The sequence below is a fragment of the Vicugna pacos genome, chromosome 20, assembly GCF_048564905.1.
Source record: "Vicugna pacos chromosome 20, VicPac4, whole genome shotgun sequence".
Classification (NCBI taxonomy): Eukaryota; Metazoa; Chordata; class Mammalia; order Artiodactyla; family Camelidae; genus Vicugna; species Vicugna pacos.
Window position 1 is genome coordinate 26,166,966 of NC_133006.1, and position 24,261 is coordinate 26,191,226.

Genomic DNA, 24,261 nt, shown 5'->3' on the forward strand with positions numbered 1-24,261 from the left:
TTCTATTCATATTAGTACTCCTTCCAGCATATATTTCATCAAAGTTTGTGTATTGGTAAATGGGATCAAGACTGCGAAAGGTGGAAATGTAGAATGGAAATGCTGAAACGTTGAGGGAAAAAAAGTTACAAGTGTTCGCACCAACTTCTAAACTGGGCAATCTTTCTTTACGTGAGGCAAAAACACAGACCTCTACATACAGAATTCACGTGGAAAGGACCGCTGTTGCAGACCTGCATGATCCTTGGTGGCCATGGCCATCAGAGTTTATTCCCTGTAATCGTACCCTCTTCTCCCTCTTCATAATGTTCTTTGATGTTGACTCTGCCATTACAATTCCACACTGAAACTGATCCCAGTCAGATTTCCACACCAAACTACAAATGTGCAAACCACAATGATTGTAGCATTTGGCTTCTGAAGCCTTATATTAAACACATGCCAAAAAGTCTCACATATCTGGGCACTGACATTAGCATTATGATTCTACCACAGAAACACTACCCCCTCAGATAGCTGCTGGAGTTGTTCCTTCCTTCGCCTGTTGCGCCTGCATCTCCCACAACTTTCTCATAGAATAACATGCTGGAAACTAACTAATCACTTCCAGATCCACCAGGCTTGCCCTCCCTTCAATCTCATATTTCAGTTTCCTGTTGTAGGCCACATAGCCACTTACCACTCCTCAAAATGGACTGCTTAGCTTGCCTGCTAAGTGTACTTACTACTTTCTAATGTCCTATATCCCACTAAGGACACAGGGCTTAAACTTGACTCCAGTTACCTCCTCAACTATCAACTTAAAATCAATGGACGATTTTTGCCTGTAGTGTCTGTGGAATTTTCTCCCCCACTATCTACTGTGGGAGCTCTAATTTGCGCCCCAACAATCTCTTCCTCGTAGAGCCTTTTCCTCGTTCCTGTGTTTTCACAGTTGTCTCCCTAAATTCCTTATCTGTGCAGCAGCCAAAGGGATCTTTAGCTTGAAACGAAAACTGTCCTTTCTCTTCTTCAAATGTTCACGACTCTCCACATCACCTGACAGTACAGTGTGAAGCGGAAGGCCCTGGCAGTTCGGTGGTTTCAGGGCTCTGTGTGTTCTGTCCCGGCTCCTACAATCAGAAAGAGAGATGGAAATCACAGTCACAGGGTAATAACGCGTAGTTCCTTGTAATCCAGTGCCCTGGGAGCCTGTTATGTTACCCTGCCAAAAGTTAGGGAAGGAATGTGGACTCTGCTTTTGAGTTACGTTTGATTATGGCACAGAGTTTCTATTTTGTTAAAGTGTTTCAGAGGAGGAAAAGAAATGCACTGTGGAAGCAAAGTAATTCAGAATTATTAGCTCTGGGGACGCCCTGGGAAACGAGCACGCCGTTTCTCCCCATATTATTAAAAACGCGTGTACTGTTGTGTTTCCGTAGTGTAGTGGTCAGCACGTTCGCCTTACACGCGAAAGGTCCCCGGTTCGAAACCAGGCGGAAACAATGCTTCGCCGGGAATTTTGTCCCTTTAGTGAGAAGCACACATATTTCCTTCACACCTCGGGGTTCCAGACTTCAAGATAAAAGCTTTTTCCCGCGTTATCTTGAGAACAGCAGCGCTCAATCTGCACCCCCACTTCTTGTCAACCCTCGAAGCTTGGAGCTTCACTTCACTGAACGATTTCTCTTTAAGAAGAATAAGGATTCCTCGTCCAAAGAGACCAAGTTATGTTTTAAAATTAAATCCTTTCTTCTTATTGTACTTTTAACACTTCTTCAGGTCGTCTGGATCCAAGGCCTTTCACAATGTGTGGATTACCAGGGTCTTCTTCCAGTCTGTCGCTGGTGTTTTCTCCCTCTTAATGGACTTCTTGGATGAAAAAGGTGTTCAATTTTTTGTGAGGTCCAGAGTGTCAATCTTTCTTGTACGCTTGGTGCTTATTACATCCTGACTAACAAATAGTTGTCTATCTCAAAGGTATAGAGTGTTTTTCTAACATTTCTTGCCTAGCCTTTACTGTTTTCACTTTCACCCTGGGTCAATGGGCAAATGGTTTAAACAGGCACTTCACAAGAGTCAAGCAAATGGCCAGTAAGCAGTTAAGGTATGCCATACCGACAGTACACATAAGTAAATAAAAACAACCAATCAAACAAAAAGGCAAAACAAACAAAGTAAAAACAAAAGGAGATATTTCCAAATATCTTGCATCTCCGACGTTGTTGTTGTTGTTGTTTTGTTGTTGTTGTTGTTGTTACTTTGCCAGAAATATTTTCCAAAAGCTTCAGTATAAAATGTGCACGTCGGGGTGGAAAGACATGGAAGAGGGGAAGGAAGAAATGAACCAGAAAATTTTCCTGTCCCCAGGGAACTGCAGGGAGCGCGCCTTTCAGGCAGAGATGGTTGCTTTACTTCACTTCCCTTCCCTTTCCTTTTGCTCCTGATTCGCAGGTCCGCTTTGGTACCCCGACCCGTAGCCTCAGGGACTTCTGCCGCAGTCAGCCTTGCGCTGCGTCTCTCTGCTCGTGTTTCCGCTACACGGCCAACGCCGAGCCGAAACTTTTCCCGAACCCGGGCGGCGCTGGGGGGTCTGAAGCCGGACGGACAGCATCACCCACGGAGACTTCCCTGGGAGGGGCGACCACTCGCCGCCACGAGTGGCCATTTGGGTGCAGAGACCTGCCGCTTCAGAGGGTTCAACGGCCAGTTAGCTGCCTTTAGGCAGGAAAGGAACAGTCCGGCCGGCCTTGGAACGGGCTTACAGTGGGTTTACTTGCGTGTGTGATTAGAGACAAGTCTGTAGGGCAGACGTACACGAATTCGGGCGTTGGGGCCCTCGCGGACACGGTACCGAGGCCGGCAGCGGCACCTCTCTGACGTCGGCAGGACTCAGCATCCCGCTCAGCTCAAGCTGCGCGCCCAGCAGGCAGGGAGGATTCTCCTCGCAACCAGGGAGCCCGACCATTCCTGGAGTCAACACCGTGTACAGCGTACTCTGCATTTGCTGGGGTGTATGAGAAAGGAGAGGAGGAAGGAAATGGTTTAATGATGCACAGAGTTGATACTGTGTGTGTCCTAGGTACAGATGTTCTAATTTTATTTAAAAAAAAAAACACCACCACCAAATATGGAAAACAGTATTTCTACTTGATTGTCATGGAAGACATGTTCATATATTAAGGTATGGGGAAGGCATTCTGGCTTATATACGATTTAGCTAAAATTTTATGACTGTTTTGCGACCTACTAAGCACACTTGATTCATCTGCTTTATCCATTGAAAAAAAAAAGGGTGCATTGCCAGAACTTAAAATGTCCCTTTTAAAGAGAAAGATAAAATGACTCCTTTCCTGGGACGTCAAAGCTAGTAGCACTTCGCAGTGCTACTTCCGCGGCTAGACTGACTCGCTGTGTACCTGCTGATCCGTCGTTTTCGAAACCTCGAAAGAATGTATCCCGGTCATGTTTGATGTTCTTTGTTCTGATGAGATACTCAACGGTGCTGAAAACCATGCTTCTCTGAAGCAGTTTCTCATAGCTATCTGAGAGGCTGTCTCCCCACATACAGTCCTCAGTTTGGCTCGAATAAAATTATTTTCTATTTCTATTATAGATTGTCTGTTGATTAATTCCGTCGACTATTGAGGCTAGAAAAAGGGGGCTACCACATTCACAGAAATTACACTTCCACATCTGAACTACCGGTGCTTCTGCATTCACAGAACACAACAACTGGGGGGCGGCAGATCATTGGAATTACGGTTAAAGAAGTCAAATTTCCTGGGCTCTCTACAGGGAACACTGCTCTTGTCCCTGGTGGACTAGGGGAAGTCACACAATCAGAATGCTTGGGAGTTTCTCAAACTTTTTGCGAGAACTTTAGCTGGATTTTGCTTAGATTAGGTCAGACCAGACCTTAAATGCTGTGACCTTTGTCAAGACAAAAAAAAAAAAAAAAAAAAAAAAAAAAGGCAGAAAGCCGTATTTCTAAAAGCGTTGACTGTTGCCTAAACATTTCAAAGCTATTTTATTATGTGACCCTTAAGATTATGGCCTGGAATCCTCTCTATGGCCACTCCTTCGTTTTCAGCCTCATTTCATACCTCACCGCCCCTTTCCCTCCAACCACACTGTCCTGCTTGCAACCAGTCCCTCTTATTTACCATGGATGTGTGCACATATTACTTGTTCTACTTCAATTACTTTTTTCTATACCTAGTTAACATCTCCTCAACCTTTAAACTTCACCTCCATCATTACACCTTCAGAAGAAATTTCCCTAAAACTTTGTGAATAAAGCTTCACATTTCTGTTAGAACTGTATACCTCTCTTTTATTTCAAAGGACAAGTAGGCCGGAAAAAATAAATAAATAAAAAGGCAAAGTTGGGATAAGAAACCTTTGCATTCTGGAGTCTAAGTTTGTGCCATTAAGAACATTACTATACCATGTCTCTCTCTCACCATCAAAGATCCTTTTCTCAAGGCAGTTTCACATTTTGAGGTGTCTCCTTTGACTAATTTGAAAACTGAAATAAACAAATAACCAAATTGTCTAAAGAGAGCATATCTATCTGTTGGAAAGTTATGTGGTGGCAAATCAGTTCCTAAATTCCAGCATTCAATGTCAAATATGATTTCTGGAATGTGCGTACCTTTATTGAATTCTTGTCTATTTGTCTTTGCCGATTACTTTTGCAGGCTTTTATCCGATCCACGATTTAGCACAGGATTTGGCCATGATTCTCCACCTTAGTGAGTATTACTCTTTTAACACTGAGAGGGAAAGACGTGATTCTTACAACCAAATTTCCACACCAAGTCAATTTTCTCTATTTTATGGCACTTAATTGAAAAGAATACACAGTAGTCATTAATCATCCATGCATACATTATCAGTGCCCAACAAAAGTATGTAAGACAATATGATAAACGTGGAAACATGGCAGATTAACAGATTGCAAAAATTAGCAGAAGAGCACTCACAGGTGAAAAATTGCTTTCAAGACATGACATTCTACCATATATGTAATGTTTTAAGACTTAAAATTGCTTAATAATTCAAATGTAGAAATGGAAAACAAAGTTGTATTATGTAAAGTAACCACGGACGATGTCAATCTCTGGGAGTCAGCAGTTTTGTACGTACTTCTAACCTCATGACTCGCCCCACGGCTTCTGAAGCCTCATTGAAAAAAGCCTACTTCGGCGCCAGAACCAAGAGGGGCCAGTGGCGCAATGGATAACGCGTCTGACTACGGATCAGAAGATTCTAGGTTCGACTCCTGGCTGGCTCGCTCGCTCCACTTTTCAAACCCAATCTTCTGCACCTTGACACTCAAAGCAGTTCTTAAAATTTGCTTCCATTCCACTTACTGTGAAGAGCTCCCTGACTTGACTTTTCTTGTTGCTAGCCCACAACGCAGTCTTGCCCGTTGTTGAACTCGGAAAAACTTTCCAAAGGAACGGGATCCAGTCTAACAGATGGCTAATATGGGGAAACATCACATAGAGAAAACTATACACAGTTTCGGATCAAACACGCTTAAAGGGGGGGTGGGGTGAGGGGGGAGAGGAAGAAAGGAAAGAAGGAGAAAGAAAAAGGAAACAATGCGGGTCTACGAGTGTCTCCCTCACCAATGTTATTCCCGTTGGGTTTAACCCCGTACCCCGCCTTGCTATGAGAAAGAAAGGAGGCGCTGACGGACGAAATGTTAGATCCAGAAAGGCTGGGGTAATGGGGACAGGATAGCGGAGCTGGTCTTGACCCCTACCCACTGCATTCAGCCCAGAGCTCGTCTCCCAGCACCGCGACCTCCAGAAGGGCGCTGCAAGATCTGCGGTGCGGGTGCGGGTCTGAGAAGCTGACCTGGAGGAGAGGCGATCACGAAAGGATCCCGGACAAAGGTGAAAGAGCCCAGGAGGCCTGACGCTGAAGCAACAGCTGGGCAGTGGTAGCTTTGGGCTGCTGCCACGCTAAACAGATGAGCCCCGCATTCCCCTTCTTTTACCGTTGGGATTCCCGGGAATAGGACACAGTAGAGGAGCCGGGCGAAATCAGTCAAGTAGGAGAAACACACAAATAAAACCAAACGACTTCCTTAAACTCACTCTTTGATCCTAGGAAAGTGTATTGAGGTTCGACAACGTGTGCTTGCCAAGAGGCACTAACAGTGGAAGAAATACATACAACCCTCCCTGAAGCCCCCTTTCATTCGCATTTTTAATCTTTAGCCCGTGCCTGAAGCCGTAATTGGAAAAGGTGTCTAACATGCAGTCAAGCTCAGCAATACAACAGCTAATATTTGTACACATTTCATACACTTTGAAAACACTCAAAGTGGGATAATTACGAACTTCTCGTTATGAGAATTTTCAAACATGCACATAAGAAGCAGAACAAGATAATAAGTTACCATCAGGTACACAATCACCCAGCTTCAATAATCATCAGTATTCTACCATTTTTAGATTTATCTCCACCTATCCTCACTCCTCTGAATGTTTATTATTATTATTACCTTTAGAGTTCTTTTCTCAGGTAAAATGTACCTGTATCAAAATGCATATATCTCAACTGCAATTCTGAACCATGGATACGCTCATGTAACCCACACTCCTATGGTGCGTTATACGTAGACCATTCCGTCTCCCATAAAGCTCCCTTGGTCCTTCCCAAACCTCTTCTACCCATCCCCTCAGAGAAAACCACTGTCCTGATTTCTTTTTCACATTAGTTTTGCCTGTACTAGATGTTCACATGAATGAAATCACAGTGTTTACTCTTTTGTACCCTGTTTGTTTCACTCAACATTATGCCCCTTTGATCACTCAGGTTTTTGCTTCTGTGGGTAATTGATAGTATGCCATTGTATAAATAGATTGCAATATTTTATCCATTCTCATCTTGACAGACAATCGAGTGGTATAGAACGTGTCAATATGCTATGCTATGACATTAGTATGAGCATTACTACGCAATGTTTTAAAATTGTCGTTATATTTCCCTAAAACAAATACTTAGAATGGCTTATAGACTGGTTGGGTCAAAGGGCAATGTACATACAACTTTAGGAAAAACTATCGAACAGTTCGAATTGCTTACATCAGTTTACAGTCCCACTGACAATACGTGAGGAAGCTGGTTGGTCCACATCCAGCACCACTGATGGTTTGTTGTGTCAGCATTTCACCCTGAGCCATTCTAATGAGTGTGTGATGTTATCTCATTTTAGTTTTAAGTTGCACTTCTCTAATAACCAATGATGTAGAGCGCTTCTTCTGAACTTGTTGCCCTTTCAAATAGCATTTTTATGCAATATTTTCTTGAGTCTCTTGTGTGTTGTAATTGAGTTGTCTGCATTTCTATTCTTGAGAGTAGGAGTGTTTTCTATAATCTGGACAAAAGTCCTTTGTCTGATACAAGTATTGAAAAATGTTATTACTGTCTACAGCTTACTTATTTGTTTTCCTGATGATGTTTTTGGTGAGAAGATCTTTTCTTGTAAGAAAACTTTGCCATTTCCAGGTTGCAAAGATATTCTCCTTTGTTTTCTTCTAAAGGCATTATGAAGTGAGCTTTCATGTTTTGCTTTGTTTGTCTTGCTTTTTCTGTGTGTATGTGATGTTAAGATAAGGGTGAACAATCACATTATTCAATATAGATATTCATGGGTTGAATAACCTGTATTGAAAAGATCACCTTTCCCATAGAATTATTTTTCCCCTCTTTGTCAAAAAATCAGTTGACCGTGGAAGTGTGGGTCTCTTTCTAGACTCTGTTCTGAGTCTACTGATGTATTTGACAGTCCTTACATGATTCCACAATGGCTTGATTACCATCAATATAGAGGAACTTAGAAATCAATGAATTAAATGCCTCCAAATCTATCCATTTTTTTAAAAAGATTATTTTGACTATTCTAGATCCTATACATTTTCCTATTAGTTTCATCATTGTTAATTTCTAGGAAAAACACCTCTGCGATTTTAATTAGTATTCTGTTGAATCTACAGATCAACTGGCTTGAACTGACAAGTGAATATTATTGAGCGCTCCAATCCATGAACATGACATGGTTTTCCTTCGAATTGAGTACTCTTTACTTTTTCTCAACAGTGGATTGCCATGCTCAGTGTTCAGAGTAGGCATGTATTTGCTAAATGCATTCCTAAGTATTTTATAGTCCCAACAATGTATTTTAACTTTATTATATTTCCCAATTGTTTTTGAACCGATCACTGAACACACACAACCCACACACACAATTGATACAAGAATATCCACTTGATCTTCTAGAACATTGACAAGTTCGCTTACAAATATTAGGTAGTTTCCCCCACCCCCCTCCCCTCCTGTAGATCCCTTAGGATATTTCCCGTGTAGAAGCTAATGTTTTCTGAAAATAGAAAGTGTTTTACTCCTCCATTTCCTTCCTATTTCCCCATGCACAGTATTTCTATTTCATGCCTTGTTACACTGGCTTGACTGCAAATACACTGATGAGATCATGTATCAAGAGCAAAAATCCTTGTGTTTTTTCATATGTAGGAGGAATAATATGTAGTTCACAGTAAAGTGTGATATTAGCTATACATTATTTGGGAATGCCCTGTATGAGAGTGCAGACATTTCTTTCTGATCCTAGTTTGTTGACAGTGTTTGTTATGAATAAGTACTGCATTTTGTCAAATGCTTTTTCTCCACCTGTGGAAATACGTCTTTTCTTTTATTCTGTTTATATGGTAGGTGACATTGATTGGTTTTTAAACTACACAATTTAATAGGTAAATAAATTTAGGAAATCATTTCAACAAAAGATTAGCATACAAGTATCAACTGATTTTCCTATACAGCAATAGACATCAGGAGAATACATTTTAACACTATACAATTCAGCAGAGCATCAAAAAAACAAACAAACAAACAAAAAAAACCCCAAAAAACAAAAAACACAAAACACAAATACATATGAATACATTTCTTAAAAGCACAAGGCAGTTGGTCACACTGAAAATAAAACATCCCAGAGAGAAATTGTAAAAGACTAAGTAAATGGCAAGAGACTCCATACGAGTCTAATGGACGATGCAATAGTATTAATATATTAATTTCCCCAAACTATTGCATACGTTCAGTTAAATCCCAGTCTAACTTCCACCAGGTTTTCTTTGTATTTGACAAAGCTTTTCCCCGTTAAAATTTACACGCAAGGCAACGAGAAAAAGTAAGATAATCTTGAAGAATAAGAACCAGTTTGGAGCATTGACACAAGAGATCAAGATACGCATAAAGTGATCAATATTATCTCAGTGTAGTATTGATTCGAGAATAGACAAAGAGACCAACTGCTTGTAAAAATAGCAGAACGAACATGCCCTGGGCAAAACAGAGAGGTTCAACAATTCCATCGTGAAGAAATAACATCAATAGCATGATGAGGTTTGAAAAGCCATCTGAGCTCCAAGTCTGAGCTGGAAAGGTGTAAGCACCTGGGATGGTGAGGAGTAAAAGCAGTAGCTCTGGCCCGTACGGGGGTCGAACCCGCGACCTTGGCGTTATTAGCACCACGCTCTAACCAACTGAGCTAACCGGCCGAGGTGCCGCAGGTGCTCTGCTATTTCCGTTTTTAATCACTATTTCCCGCTGTACCTCTTGGGAGCAAAACCAACAACTTCCACAGCCGACTAACCTCACTCAACGGGAAACTTCGCCTTCCTCAAACTCTGCCAGTGCGACCCCAAAACACTCCGAAACATGCCCTCCCCCTCCAGGGACGCTTCCCTCCTTTCTCCTCCCTCCCGGGGAAACACGCAACAAACGCAAAGCTTCTCGAAGGTTCGAGATCGCAGCCAGCACAGCGGGAGCCTCCGCAGGCCTCGGACCACTCAGCTCCTGCTCCCACCGGGCACATTCTCCTACCCTCCGCAAGGAAAGTCCGGGCACATCTGCTTTCTTCGGGCTGCAGGAAGTGCGCTACTGGTGCACTGAACACTACCCAAAACTGCTGGACCAAACTAGGGAAGATCCAAAGTCAAAGAGACACGTTCTATGCTCATGGACGAAGAAATATAGTCAGGATGAAATGAAACTCTTCTCCAAATGTTCCTCTAAATTCAATTTAATCCTTATCAAAATCTCAGCTGGGCATTTCTTCATCCTTAAATTTTTTTAAAAAATTTTTTTGGCTCATTGAAAAATCTATCTTAAAATTCATATGGAAATGCAAAAGCCCTAGGAAAGCAGAAACAGGCTTGAAAAAAGAGAACGGAACTGTAGGGTTTACACTTCCTGATTTGAAAACTTTGTCTAGTCAGCCAGACTGCGGTACTGGCAAGAAGGATAGACATTCAGATAACAGAACAGAATTGAGAGTCTAGAGAGAAGCACCTACATCTACTGTCAGTTGATTTTTCAACAAAAGTGCCGAGACCATTCAGTGAGGGAAGGCATGGTCTTTTCAACAAATAGTGCAGGGAACAGTTGGATACTCGTGCGTAAAATCATCAATTCACATCACCTCAAGTTAACACAGATTTGCTTTGAGCTTATTTTGTAACTAACTTTTGTAAATTAACAAAAATAAATCCAAAATGGATCCAAGATGTAAATGTAAGATGCAAAAACTATGACCCTCTTTGAAGAAAACATAGGAATACTTTTCCTTAAACCTTGGAATAGGCAACTATTTCTGAGATGCCATACCAAGAGCGTGTAAAAGACAAAACTGTAAATTGAACTCCACCAGGATTTAAAACATTTGCACTGCAAAAGACATCATCGTAGAAAGTGGAAAGGCAGGCAGCAGAGTGGGAGAAAATATTTGCCAGTCAAAATTCACTTAAGGACTTGGATCCATAATCTGTAAAGAACACTTACCACTCAATAGTGAGAAAACAAATAACCCAAATTAAGAAATGGGCAACAGATTTTAATACACATGTCACCAAAGAATATATATGACTGTCCACAAAGCGCGTGGAAAGATGCTCGACATCATTAGTCGTTAGGGAATTGCAAAAGAAAATCTCAGTGAGACGCTGCTTCACACTCAAAACTGACTTTGTACGTAAATGATGGTATCTCTAATAGCCGTTATGGCACCTCAACGACGTTAATAGCAGCAGCGAGTTTAGTCTGACTCTGGTTGATCAGTGTTCAGCTGGCGCAGAATTGAGGACAGAGGGGACAAGAAAGGACTGCCTGGCAGACCAGTCGGCATTTCCCCTCTCCCGTCCCTCAGTTTCTATCGGTCCTGCCCTGCCTGGCACAGAACTCTGGGCAACTCCCTGAGGTCACGTGCACCGAATCCCGGTTACTTTTCTGGGATCATTTTCTGGCACCCACGGGATGGTGATCACAGAGCTTCCTAAGGTCAGATAAACCCACGTAGGACAAAATCGAGCAATTTTCAGACATCTGTTATACCCGGAGACTGCCTTAAGATCTCCGTCCTGCCTTTGGAAAGGAATTGCTCGCTTAAGCGGAGTATTTGCCTGGTGTGACTCATTGACTCAGTATTACTGATCTCAATAGAAGAGTGCAGTAACCTTGATCATTTCCCGGAAGAAAAGATCAGTTCAACGTTGCCGAACCCGGGCTAGCTAGCCAGGAAGTCTCTTCTCTCTTACACGCCAGAGGCGGGGAAAAAAACGACAATAGCCGAGCCATGCACAGTTTCCGTAGTGTAGTGGTTATCACGTTCGCCTCACACGCGAAAGGTCCCCGGTTCGAAACCGGGCGGAAACATCGCTCCCCTCCGGGCTTCGTATTTTAAAGTTGTCCTCAACCGCCCAGGCAGGTAGACCAGAAGGCGTCCCAACGCCGGCCAAGTCTCACGCGGAGGGAGATCTGCGCGACTCCGCCACGATCGAAAATCAGACCTGTCGGAATATCTTTCGGCCACCGAATGCCATCTTCTTTGCGTGAGCCTTGACTCACCTGTAGTTCAGGGGCTGATTGCCAGTCATTTGCAGGACCCCAAATACCTCCACGGACTTCCGGGCCCTTAGCGCCGCAGCTTCAAAATCTTAAGCTGCCTCTTTCCAGTCCAGGAATACGACTTAAAACCGATGTTCTTTCTTCCCTCCTTTGCTTTCGGTTTTCTTTTGAGAGAACGCGTCTCATTCTTTTCATTAAGGGTAGGAAGCAACAACAACAACAAATTCTCCTAAGAGAAACAACAACAACAACAATTATTTGGAACTTAACGCTTTATAAAAAGGGGAGCGGGAGGGGCGTTTTTTAGGGAAAGAAGAAAAAAACAACGAAAACTGTCCACTCGCCGAGGGCCGGTTAGCTCAGTTGGTTAGAGCGTGGTGCTAATAACGCCAAGGTCGCGGGTTCGATCCCCGTACGGGCCACTCCTTTTGGTCACCTCCGGAAGAAGGCTGTTAGCTGTCTTCGGAGGTTACTTCTCTGGTCTTTGTGGGGAGTCTTCCCACAGCCTTGCGTACTTTCCCTACCTGCATGCGCTGATCAGTACCAAGCTCACCGTGGACTTCTTTCTGCAGTTGCCTCTTATCACAGCTCTCTCCTTTCGCGTACTCTGTCCTGCTGACTCTAGCTGTCTTGTTCTCCTGGACTATCTGCTCTTTCTCATCAACTCAGGGAGTTCACCAGCCTCCGCCTGGGCACTGGGGCCGGGAAACTCTCCCAAGGCAGCAAGAACCAGGGTGCAAGCCTACCTTTCTCTCCCCCCCTACCCCCTACCCGTCTCCCTCTCCCTCTCTCTCTCTCTCTTTTCCTTCCTTCCTTCCTTCCTTCCTTCCTTCCTTCCTTCCTTCCTTCCTTCCTCCCTTCCTCCCTTCCTCCCTTCCTCCCTTCCTTCCTTCCTCTTTCTTTCGCTTTTTTGCTTGCTTTCTTGCTTGCTTCTTTCTTTCCTGTCACGGATTATCATACTTCTTTGCCTGAAGTTTGGTGTCTGGAAAATTGTTGTTTCATCTGTTTTGTCAGGTTTTGGCTCTCTGAGGCAGGAGGCTATGTCTGATCTTTATGATTTCGTTTCAAGCAGAGAGAGGCAGGTTGGGTAGTTCAGCGGCCTGTCTTAGGGCAGTTGGCATCGCCTTTCTAGGAAACGTGGGGCCTCGTGTGGGTGCTGGTTAGATGGTCTTCTCTGGGGCGGCGGGGGGGGGGGGTGTGCGCGCGCGCGCGAGCCAGGGCTGGTTGGGGGAGAGGAGGGCGCTTGTGGGAGAGCAGGGCTTGAGTCCAAAAGTCCAGAGGCGCCAATGCAACCAAAATGGACATTCAAGTCTCTGCCCGGAAGGCAGACTGAGGGTGGGAATTTTCTGATGAGGAGATGGGAACCTTGCAGTATGTGGGACCCGCGCACTTTCTAAAGTCGCCGCCCTGCCGCCACCTGCGAGGCAAATCACCTACCCGCTCCATCAGTACCTCGGCGTGAGTGAATTCCGGTGGTCCTCCTTGGTGGCCTGGTGATGAGTGCCACTCGGCACAGCCTCAGGGGCTCGACTGGATGAATCAGTGGGGCCGGCCCAGCACCTGAGTCCATCAGAGCGCCCTGGCTCAGTCCTTCCCTCCCTTGCTGCCTCTAGGCTCCGCTCTCGCTCTCTGTCTCTCCCCCTCCGTCTCTCCTTTCCATCAGGTTGTTCCATCTCTGTGGTACCCTTTTCCAATACTACATTAAAGTATACTTTAGATACCTCCAAGTGTAAAGATCTTAAGTGTAGATTGAGCTCGATAACTTCACCTGTATAGGGTACTCCCGTGTGTCCGCCGCCCAGATCGAGATTGAGAACATTCCCGTTAGTCCAGAAAACTGCCTTGTGTCCCCTCACCAGTCTATATTGCATCCTGAAAACTAATCCTTTTCTGATTTCTAGCACCAGATAGTCTGCCTGCTCTTGAATTTCATACAGGTGAAACCATGTAGTGTAACCTATCGTGAGGCTTTTTTTTTTTTTTTGCCGAACATGATATTTTTGAGACTTATTTGAGTCCTTACACGACAGTAATTCAGAGAAGTTTGCTCTTGATGCTGGGAAATTTAGTTTAGAAACGAACCAAAATCCATCGGTGCAAGGAAATATGACCCAGCGCATGATCTTCATAGGAGGACAAAAACAGCCCCATGCACCATCCTCTCAGCAGAGTGGCGCAGCGGGAGCGTGCTGGGCCCATAACCCAGAGGTCGATGGATCGAAACCATCCTCTGCTAGGGTGTTTATTTTGTAACACCTTGTTTCTCTCTCCCGGATTAGAAGATATCCTCTGTTATTTCTCACTAAAATATCACTTCTGAGAATTAACTAACTTTAGAGTTGAGCCTTTGGCAATTTACTATACCAGTCCTAAGTAATACGGTCATGAAATGTCACAATGACCTAGTAGTCAGCTTGAAGGTCCTCCCATTAGCAAAACTGTCAGTTTGATTTAGAACCTAATGAAAGCAATTATGAATTGTAAACTATTGAAAAACAGAATTTTGTGAGCTCATAGTGATAATAAATACATACATAAATGAAGATTGAGTGAAGGCTCTTGCTTGCAATAGAATGCCAAAGGGCAGACCTATAAATGTGAAGAGAATATTGAAGTTGAAATATTATCATTGTGTAACCATCGTAGGAAGACTTATTCAGTTAAGAATTATCAATAGATGTTAAATGTGCAGTATCATTTTGGTGAAGAGCAAGATATTCATGTAATCTTAAGATTGCTCATAAGTTGCAAGAGGGAAATGTATATACGTGTGTCACCTTGACTGCATGATCAGAATTAACCCCATTAATGAGGGACAAAGGACATTGTGTGCCTATAGATCTGAAACTCTGGAGGAGATAATATCACTTAAATGGTATTCTGGCTAGGGGTACACAGCCTGAACCTAGTTGTGAGGGGGGAAAAAAATCACAAAAAAACCCAAATGAGGAGTCTCCATCTCCTTCTTATTTTTCATGTGAGCAACTTGTGTATTCTTCAAAAATTTCAATATCATACTATACAAAGAGAGGCTGTGGAGATGTTCCAGATTAAAAGAGACCAAAGACTAAAAGGATATGGACAACTAATGCAATGCCTAATCCTAGATAGACTCTTGTATTGGAGCGGGGAAAATGCTGCAAAGTACATTTTCTGGTTAATTGACAAAATTGAAATACAGGTGAGAGGTTTTTTTTTTTTTAAATCATGCTATTATCAAATGTACTAAACTCATTATACTGTCATTACATATAAAGAATATTCTTATTTTTAGGAGATACTCACTTAAATATTTAAGAACAAAGGACCAAGATATGTATTTACTCTGAAACGGTTCTGAAAAAAATAGAGAATTATACAGATACAGAGATGGAGGAATATGATTTAAATTTTAATAGATGAATTCCAATAAAAGGTATATTATTGGTTTTTGTACTATACTTATTCTTGCGAATTTTCTATAAATTAAGCTATTTCCAAATAAAAAGTTTGACTCTTTTAATAGAAATTTGAAAAATTAAAAAGAATAATGTAATGAACTCAGGTTCCCACCAGCCACCTTAAACAATCAGTAATGTTTTGTCAGTGTTGTTTCTTCTACTACTCCCTCATTACCAATTAACACTTTGAAACAAAGTCAAGATAGGACGTTCCAAAGCGATTTACTGTGATGAAAAGTAAGAATTATTCCGGCTCGAGGAAATGAAGATGATATGCAAAGTTCTGTCAATTGTTCAGAGAATAGCCAAGGTCCGAGCAAAATCTTGCCTCTGAAATTTGCACGACAATGTAATGAGAAGGAGGGTTTGAGCCTTGAAGACACCTTCCCTAAATGTCCCCAAGAGGTCAAGGCCACATAACATCCAAGTGTGGGATGTGGTAAGACAAGTAGCAAATCGTGCTCTAAGACAATTACACGCAGCGACATGACAGAACATTGAAGGAAATGAAACTACCTAACCGAAAGGAGAGGAAGGTGGGAGGAAGTGAAGCAGGAAAGTCGTATAATGTACAATTCTTTTGTAAGGATAAGCAATTCTACTACTTTCCTCAGCTCAGAGAAGACAGAAAAAAAGCACATCTCTACTTCTGGAAGAGTCGACGAGGATGGGATTCGAACCCACGCGTGCAGAGCACAATGGATTAGCAGTCCATCGCCTTAACCACTCGGCCACCTCGTCCCACTGGAAAGGCTTTCTTTTTAATAATTTTTAAAGTATTACTTCTGCAACTTTCCTGTTTCACTTCCTCCTATGATTCTTTCTTAAGGCAGGTAATTTCATTTCCTTCTCAACTATCCTAGTGTTCTTGCACTTCTGGCTATGCAATTGCTCTACTCTTTTCTTCTTTTAAATTTCTGTCCACTTTTGATGCACCATTTACTGCTTTTCCCTACATTTTACTACACCTCCACACATAGATGTGATGCGGCCTCAACCCTCTGGTAGCTTAGGGAAGGTGTGTTCATGGAACACACCCTCCCTCCCATTACACTGTGGCACAAAAGGAGTCAAGGTTTTGGTCAGACTGGCTACTTCTCCTCTGAACAATTTTGAGGGTAAATAGGCAAAATAAATAGAAGAACATTGGTTTGGTGGACCTCTAAGAACATCTTCAAAGTCACAAAGTGAAAGAACAAAACAGGTCCCTCCACTCCCCCACCATCACCTTATTTCTACTTTTCCATTTGAGTTTTTAAATTCTCATTACTTAGGGTGCTTGTTGTGTGGAGCTTGTTGTATTTCCTGTCATATTGCAAGGACTCCTTAAAGAGTACTTTAACTAAAAACTTTTCCTCAAAAGACTTTGACATTTTTTTTCTCTAAGACTTCCGTGTGTGTTTCCGCACCCCCCGCCCCCGCCACCGAGTTTCTCAGTAGGATCCTGATGCACAAACATTTTTATTTGAACATATTCTTTTCATATCTCCTGCCATTTCTCATCTAACTTCTTTACTTCTGTTTGTCCCATAAAGTGCATGAGGATGGTGTTTTCATGGTAATTGCCACATACATTTTGACAAGTCATGCATAGGAGTGAAAAAAGAAATGACTGAAAATAGGAGACTCGCTCCCAAGTGAAAATAGAATATGGTCGTCAGGCAGAAATCAATAAAAATGTTTTCCTTTCGAGAGTAAAATAAAATCCTAACTGGAGACAAGCGTGTATTTTATCCACTGGAAAAAATAATGCTGATCATTGGAAATTAAGGGTAAATTTGTCACTTCTTCCTGACTAAGAGATTTACTTCCCTTTTGAAATGAGTGAAAAAAGCAGATTCTACTCCTTCCCTAATTCTTCCGAGAGAGACAGAGAGAGAGAGAGAGAGAAAGTCAGAGAGAGAGACAGAGGAGAGCGTGAGAGAGAGAGCAAGGAAAGGGAAGGAAAATGCTTGTCGGTGACAATAGAATTCCTTAACTATATCGTGGGTCTGCGTTGGGAAAGAAAAACAAGGTGTTACAAAATAAACACCCTAGCAGAGGATGGTTTCGATCCATCGACCTCTGGGTTATGGGCCCAGCACGCTCCCGCTGCGCCACTCTGCTGAGAGGATGGTGCATGGGGCTGTTTTTGTCCTCCTATGAAGATCATGCGCTGGGTCATATTTCCTTGCACCGATGGATTTTGGTTCGTTTCTAAACTAAATTTCCCAGCATCAAGAGCAAACTTCTCTGAATTACTGTCGTGTAAGGACTCAAATAAGTCTCAAAAATATCATGTTCGGCAAAAAAAAAAAAAAGCCTCACGATAGGTTACACTACATGGTTTCACCTGTATGAAATTCAAGAGCAGGCAGACTATCTGGTGCTAGAAATCAGAAAAGGATTAGTTTTCAGGATGCAATATAGACTGGTGAGGGGACACAAGGCAGTTTTCTGGACTAACGGGAATGTTCTCAATCTCGATCTGGGCGGCGGACACACGGGAGTACCCTATACAGGTGAAGTTATCGAGCTCAATCTACACTTAAGATCTTTACACTTGGAGGTATCTAAAGTATACTTTAATGTAGTATTGGAAAAGGGTACCACAGAGATGGAACAACCTGATGGAAAGGAGAGACGGAGGGGGAGAGACAGAGAGCGAGAGCGGAGCCTAGAGGCAGCAAGGGAGGGAAGGACTGAGCCAGGGCGCTCTGATGGACTCAGGTGCTGGGCCGGCCCCACTGATTCATCCAGTCGAGCCCCTGAGGCTGTGCCGAGTGGCACTCATCACCAGGCCACCAAGGAGGACCACCGGAATTCACTCACGCCGAGGTACTGATGGAGCGGGTAGGTGATTTGCCTCGCAGGTGGCGGCAGGGCGGCGACTTTAGAAAGTGCGCGGGTCCCACATACTGCAAGGTTCCCATCTCCTCATCAGAAAATTCCCACCCTCAGTCTGCCTTCCGGGCAGAGACTTGAATGTCCATTTTGGTTGCATTGGCGCCTCTGGACTTTTGGACTCAAGCCCTGCTCTCCCACAAGCGCCCTCCTCTCCCCCAACCAGCCCTGGCTCGCGCGCGCGCGCACACCCCCCCCCCCCGCCGCCCCAGAGAAGACCATCTAACCAGCACCCACACGAGGCCCCACGTTTCCTAGAAAGGCGATGCCAACTGCCCTAAGACAGGCCGCTGAACTACCCAACCTGCCTCTCTCTGCTTGAAACGAAATCATAAAGATCAGACATAGCCTCCTGCCTCAGAGAGCCAAAACCTGACAAAACAGATGAAACAACAATTTTCCAGACACCAAACTTCAGGCAAAGAAGTATGATAATCCGTGACAGGAAAGAAAGAAGCAAGCAAGAAAGCAAGCAAAAAAGCGAAAGAAAGAGGAAGGAAGGAAGGGAGGAAGGGAGGAAGGGAGGAAGGGAGGAAGGAAGGAAGGAAGGAAGGAAGGAAGGAAGGAAGGAAGGAAGGAAGGAAGGAAGGAAGGAAGGAAAAGAGAGAGAGAGAGAGGGAGAGGGAGACGGGTAGGGGGTAGGGGGGGAGAGAAAGGTAGGCTTGCACCCTGGTTCTTGCTGCCTTGGGAGAGTTTCCCGGCCCCAGTGCCCAGGCGGAGGCTGGTGAACTCCCTGAGTTGATGAGAAAGAGCAGATAGTCCAGGAGAACAAGACAGCTAGAGTCAGCAGGACAGAGTACGCGAAAGGAGAGAGCTGTGATAAGAGGCAACTGCAGAAAGAAGTCCACGGTGAGCTTGGTACTGATCAGCGCATGCAGGTAGGGAAAGTACGCAAGGCTGTGGGAAGACTCCCCACAAAGACCAGAGAAGTAACCTCCGAAGACAGCTAACAGCCTTCTTCCGGAGGTGACCAAAAGGAGTGGCCCGTACGGGGATCGAACCCGCGACCTTGGCGTTATTAGCACCACGCTCTAACCAACTGAGCTAACCGGCCCTCGGCGAGTGGACAGTTTTCGTTGTTTTTTTCTTCTTTCCCTAAAAAACGCCCCTCCCGCTCCCCTTTTTATAAAGCGTTAAGTTCCAAATAATTGTTGTTGTTGTTGTTTCTCTTAGGAGAATTTGTTGTTGTTGTTGCTTCCTACCCTTAATGAAAAGAATGAGACGCGTTCTCTCAAAAGAAAACCGAAAGCAAAGGAGGGAAGAAAGAACATCGGTTTTAAGTCGTATTCCTGGACTGGAAAGAGGCAGCTTAAGATTTTGAAGCTGCGGCGCTAAGGGCCCGGAAGTCCGTGGAGGTATTTGGGGTCCTGCAAATGACTGGCAATCAGCCCCTGAACTACAGGTGAGTCAAGGCTCACGCAAAGAAGATGGCATTCGGTGGCCGAAAGATATTCCGACAGGTCTGATTTTCGATCGTGGCGGAGTCGCGCAGATCTCCCTCCGCGTGAGACTTGGCCGGCGTTGGGACGCCTTCTGGTCTACCTGCCTGGGCGGTTGAGGACAACTTTAAAATACGAAGCCCGGAGGGGAGCGATGTTTCCGCCCGGTTTCGAACCGGGGACCTTTCGCGTGTGAGGCGAACGTGATAACCACTACACTACGGAAACTGTGCATGGCTCGGCTATTGTCGTTTTTTTCCCCGCCTCTGGCGTGTAAGAGAGAAGAGACTTCCTGGCTAGCTAGCCCGGGTTCGGCAACGTTGAACTGATCTTTTCTTCCGGGAAATGATCAAGGTTACTGCACTCTTCTATTGAGATCAGTAATACTGAGTCAATGAGTCACACCAGGCAAATACTCCGCTTAAGCGAGCAATTCCTTTCCAAAGGCAGGACGGAGATCTTAAGGCAGTCTCCGGGTATAACAGATGTCTGAAAATTGCTCGATTTTGTCCTACGTGGGTTTATCTGACCTTAGGAAGCTCTGTGATCACCATCCCGTGGGTGCCAGAAAATGATCCCAGAAAAGTAACCGGGATTCGGTGCACGTGACCTCAGGGAGTTGCCCAGAGTTCTGTGCCAGGCAGGGCAGGACCGATAGAAACTGAGGGACGGGAGAGGGGAAATGCCGACTGGTCTGCCAGGCAGTCCTTTCTTGTCCCCTCTGTCCTCAATTCTGCGCCAGCTGAACACTGATCAACCAGAGTCAGACTAAACTCGCTGCTGCTATTAACGTCGTTGAGGTGCCATAACGGCTATTAGAGATACCATCATTTACGTACAAAGTCAGTTTTGAGTGTGAAGCAGCGTCTCACTGAGATTTTCTTTTGCAATTCCCTAACGACTAATGATGTCGAGCATCTTTCCACGCGCTTTGTGGACAGTCATATATATTCTTTGGTGACATGTGTATTAAAATCTGTTGCCCATTTCTTAATTTGGGTTATTTGTTTTCTCACTATTGAGTGGTAAGTGTTCTTTACAGATTATGGATCCAAGTCCTTAAGTGAATTTTGACTGGCAAATATTTTCTCCCACTCTGCTGCCTGCCTTTCCACTTTCTACGATGATGTCTTTTGCAGTGCAAATGTTTTAAATCCTGGTGGAGTTCAATTTACAGTTTTGTCTTTTACACGCTCTTGGTATGGCATCTCAGAAATAGTTGCCTATTCCAAGGTTTAAGGAAAAGTATTCCTATGTTTTCTTCAAAGAGGGTCATAGTTTTTGCATCTTACATTTACATCTTGGATCCATTTTGGATTTATTTTTGTTAATTTACAAAAGTTAGTTACAAAATAAGCTCAAAGCAAATCTGTGTTAACTTGAGGTGATGTGAATTGATGATTTTACGCACGAGTATCCAACTGTTCCCTGCACTATTTGTTGAAAAGACCATGCCTTCCCTCACTGAATGGTCTCGGCACTTTTGTTGAAAAATCAACTGACAGTAGATGTAGGTGCTTCTCTCTAGACTCTCAATTCTGTTCTGTTATCTGAATGTCTATCCTTCTTGCCAGTACCGCAGTCTGGCTGACTAGACAAAGTTTTCAAATCAGGAAGTGTAAACCCTACAGTTCCGTTCTCTTTTTTCAAGCCTGTTTCTGCTTTCCTAGGGCTTTTGCATTTCCATATGAATTTTAAGATAGATTTTTCAATGAGCCAAAAAAATTTTTTAAAAAAATTTAAGGATGAAGAAATGCCCAGCTGAGATTTTGATAAGGATTAAATTGAATTTAGAGGAACATTTGGAGAAGAGTTTCATTTCATCCTGACTATATTTCTTCGTCCATGAGCATAGAACGTGTCTCTTTGACTTTGGATCTTCCCTAGTTTGGTCCAGCAGTTTTGGGTAGTGTTCAGTGCACCAGTAGCGCACTTCCTGCAGCCCGAAGAAAGCAGATGTGCCCGGACTTTCCTTGCGGAGGGTAGGAGAATGTGCCCGGTGGGAGCAGGAGCTGAGTGGTCCGAGGCCTGCGGAGGCTCCCGCTGTGCTGGCTGCGATCTCGAACCTTCGAGAAGCTTTGCGTTTGTTGCGTGTTTCCCCGGGAGGGAGGAGAAAGGAGGGAAGCGTCCCTGGAGGGGGAGGGCATGTTTCGGAGTGTTTTGGGGTCGCACTGGCAGAGTTTGAGGAAGGCGAAGTTTCCCGTTGAGTGAGGTTAGTCGGCTGTGGAAGTTGTTGGTTTTGCTCCCAAGAGGTACAGCGGGAAATAGTGATTAAAAACGGAAATAGCAGAGCACCTGCGGCACCTCGGCCGGTTAGCTCAGTTGGTTAGAGCGTGGTGCTAATAACGCCAAGGTCGCGGGTTCGACCCCCGTACGGGCCAGAGCTACTGCTTTTACTCCTCACCATCCCAGGTGCTTACACCTTTCCAGCTCAGACTTGGAGCTCAGATGGCTTTTCAAACCTCATCATGCTATTGATGTTATTTCTTCACGATGGAATTGTTGAACCTCTCTGTTTTGCCCAGGGCATGTTCGTTCTGCTATTTTTACAAGCAGTTGGTCTCTTTGTCTATTCTCGAATCAATACTACACTGAGATAATATTGATCACTTTATGCGTATCTTGATCTCTTGTGTCAATGCTCCAAACTGGTTCTTATTCTTCAAGATTATCTTACTTTTTCTCGTTGCCTTGCGTGTAAATTTTAACGGGGAAAAGCTTTGTCAAATACAAAGAAAACCTGGTGGAAGTTAGACTGGGATTTAACTGAACGTATGCAATAGTTTGGGGAAATTAATATATTAATACTATTGCATCGTCCATTAGACTCGTATGGAGTCTCTTGCCATTTACTTAGTCTTTTACAATTTCTCTCTGGGATGTTTTATTTTCAGTGTGACCAACTGCCTTGTGCTTTTAAGAAATGTATTCATATGTATTTGTGTTTTGTGTTTTTTGTTTTTTGGGGTTTTTTTTGTTTGTTTGTTTGTTTTTTTGATGCTCTGCTGAATTGTATAGTGTTAAAATGTATTCTCCTGATGTCTATTGCTGTATAGGAAAATCAGTTGATACTTGTATGCTAATCTTTTGTTGAAATGATTTCCTAAATTTATTTACCTATTAAATTGTGTAGTTTAAAAACCAATCAATGTCACCTACCATATAAACAGAATAAAAGAAAAGACGTATTTCCACAGGTGGAGAAAAAGCATTTGACAAAATGCAGTACTTATTCATAACAAACACTGTCAACAAACTAGGATCAGAAAGAAATGTCTGCACTCTCATACAGGGCATTCCCAAATAATGTATAGCTAATATCACACTTTACTGTGAACTACATATTATTCCTCCTACATATGAAAAAACACAAGGATTTTTGCTCTTGATACATGATCTCATCAGTGTATTTGCAGTCAAGCCAGTGTAACAAGGCATGAAATAGAAATACTGTGCATGGGGAAATAGGAAGGAAATGGAGGAGTAAAACACTTTCTATTTTCAGAAAACATTAGCTTCTACACGGGAAATATCCTAAGGGATCTACAGGAGGGGAGGGGGGTGGGGGAAACTACCTAATATTTGTAAGCGAACTTGTCAATGTTCTAGAAGATCAAGTGGATATTCTTGTATCAATTGTGTGTGTGGGTTGTGTGTGTTCAGTGATCGGTTCAAAAACAATTGGGAAATATAATAAAGTTAAAATACATTGTTGGGACTATAAAATACTTAGGAATGCATTTAGCAAATACATGCCTACTCTGAACACTGAGCATGGCAATCCACTGTTGAGAAAAAGTAAAGAGTACTCAATTCGAAGGAAAACCATGTCATGTTCATGGATTGGAGCGCTCAATAATATTCACTTGTCAGTTCAAGCCAGTTGATCTGTAGATTCAACAGAATACTAATTAAAATCGCAGAGGTGTTTTTCCTAGAAATTAACAATGATGAAACTAATAGGAAAATGTATAGGATCTAGAATAGTCAAAATAATCTTTTTAAAAAAATGGATAGATTTGGAGGCATTTAATTCATTGATTTCTAAGTTCCTCTATATTGATGGTAATCAAGCCATTGTGGAATCATGTAAGGACTGTCAAATACATCAGTAGACTCAGAACAGAGTCTAGAAAGAGACCCACACTTCCACGGTCAACTGATTTTTTGACAAAGAGGGGAAAAATAATTCTATGGGAAAGGTGATCTTTTCAATACAGGTTATTCAACCCATGAATATCTATATTGAATAATGTGATTGTTCACCCTTATCTTAACATCACATACACACAGAAAAAGCAAGACAAACAAAGCAAAACATGAAAGCTCACTTCATAATGCCTTTAGAAGAAAACAAAGGAGAATATCTTTGCAACCTGGAAATGGCAAAGTTTTCTTACAAGAAAAGATCTTCTCACCAAAAACATCATCAGGAAAACAAATAAGTAAGCTGTAGACAGTAATAACATTTTTCAATACTTGTATCAGACAAAGGACTTTTGTCCAGATTATAGAAAACACTCCTACTCTCAAGAATAGAAATGCAGACAACTCAATTACAACACACAAGAGACTCA

The 24,261-nt window shown here is 43.2% G+C and overlaps 11 non-coding genes across 11 annotated transcripts; 6 read left to right on the forward strand and 5 right to left on the reverse strand.

Moving 5' to 3' along the window:
* Nucleotides 1-1,411: 1,411 nt before the first annotated feature.
* On the forward strand, nucleotides 1,412-1,484 carry TRNAV-UAC (transfer RNA valine (anticodon UAC)). Its single transcript has one exon. It is a non-coding gene; the product is annotated as a tRNA-Val (tRNA).
* A 3,721-nt stretch (nucleotides 1,485-5,205) lies between these two features.
* TRNAR-ACG (transfer RNA arginine (anticodon ACG)) lies at nucleotides 5,206-5,278 on the forward strand. The gene has a single exon. It is a non-coding gene; the product is annotated as a tRNA-Arg (tRNA).
* A 4,226-nt stretch (nucleotides 5,279-9,504) lies between these two features.
* TRNAI-AAU (transfer RNA isoleucine (anticodon AAU)) lies at nucleotides 9,505-9,578 on the reverse strand. The gene has a single exon. It is a non-coding gene; the product is annotated as a tRNA-Ile (tRNA).
* Nucleotides 9,579-11,657: 2,079 nt separating this feature from the next.
* On the forward strand, nucleotides 11,658-11,730 carry TRNAV-CAC (transfer RNA valine (anticodon CAC)). Its single transcript has one exon. It is a non-coding gene; the product is annotated as a tRNA-Val (tRNA).
* Nucleotides 11,731-12,270: 540 nt separating this feature from the next.
* On the forward strand, nucleotides 12,271-12,344 carry TRNAI-AAU (transfer RNA isoleucine (anticodon AAU)). The gene has a single exon. It is a non-coding gene; the product is annotated as a tRNA-Ile (tRNA).
* A 1,742-nt stretch (nucleotides 12,345-14,086) lies between these two features.
* TRNAM-CAU (transfer RNA methionine (anticodon CAU)) lies at nucleotides 14,087-14,158 on the forward strand. The gene has a single exon. It is a non-coding gene; the product is annotated as a tRNA-Met (tRNA).
* A 1,863-nt stretch (nucleotides 14,159-16,021) lies between these two features.
* Nucleotides 16,022-16,103, reverse strand: TRNAS-GCU (transfer RNA serine (anticodon GCU)). The gene has a single exon. It is a non-coding gene; the product is annotated as a tRNA-Ser (tRNA).
* A 1,293-nt stretch (nucleotides 16,104-17,396) lies between these two features.
* On the reverse strand, nucleotides 17,397-17,468 carry TRNAM-CAU (transfer RNA methionine (anticodon CAU)). Its single transcript has one exon. It is a non-coding gene; the product is annotated as a tRNA-Met (tRNA).
* A 1,757-nt stretch (nucleotides 17,469-19,225) lies between these two features.
* On the reverse strand, nucleotides 19,226-19,299 carry TRNAI-AAU (transfer RNA isoleucine (anticodon AAU)). The gene has a single exon. It is a non-coding gene; the product is annotated as a tRNA-Ile (tRNA).
* A 540-nt stretch (nucleotides 19,300-19,839) lies between these two features.
* TRNAV-CAC (transfer RNA valine (anticodon CAC)) lies at nucleotides 19,840-19,912 on the reverse strand. The gene has a single exon. It is a non-coding gene; the product is annotated as a tRNA-Val (tRNA).
* Nucleotides 19,913-21,991: 2,079 nt separating this feature from the next.
* On the forward strand, nucleotides 21,992-22,065 carry TRNAI-AAU (transfer RNA isoleucine (anticodon AAU)). The gene has a single exon. It is a non-coding gene; the product is annotated as a tRNA-Ile (tRNA).
* Nucleotides 22,066-24,261: the final 2,196 nt, after the last annotated feature.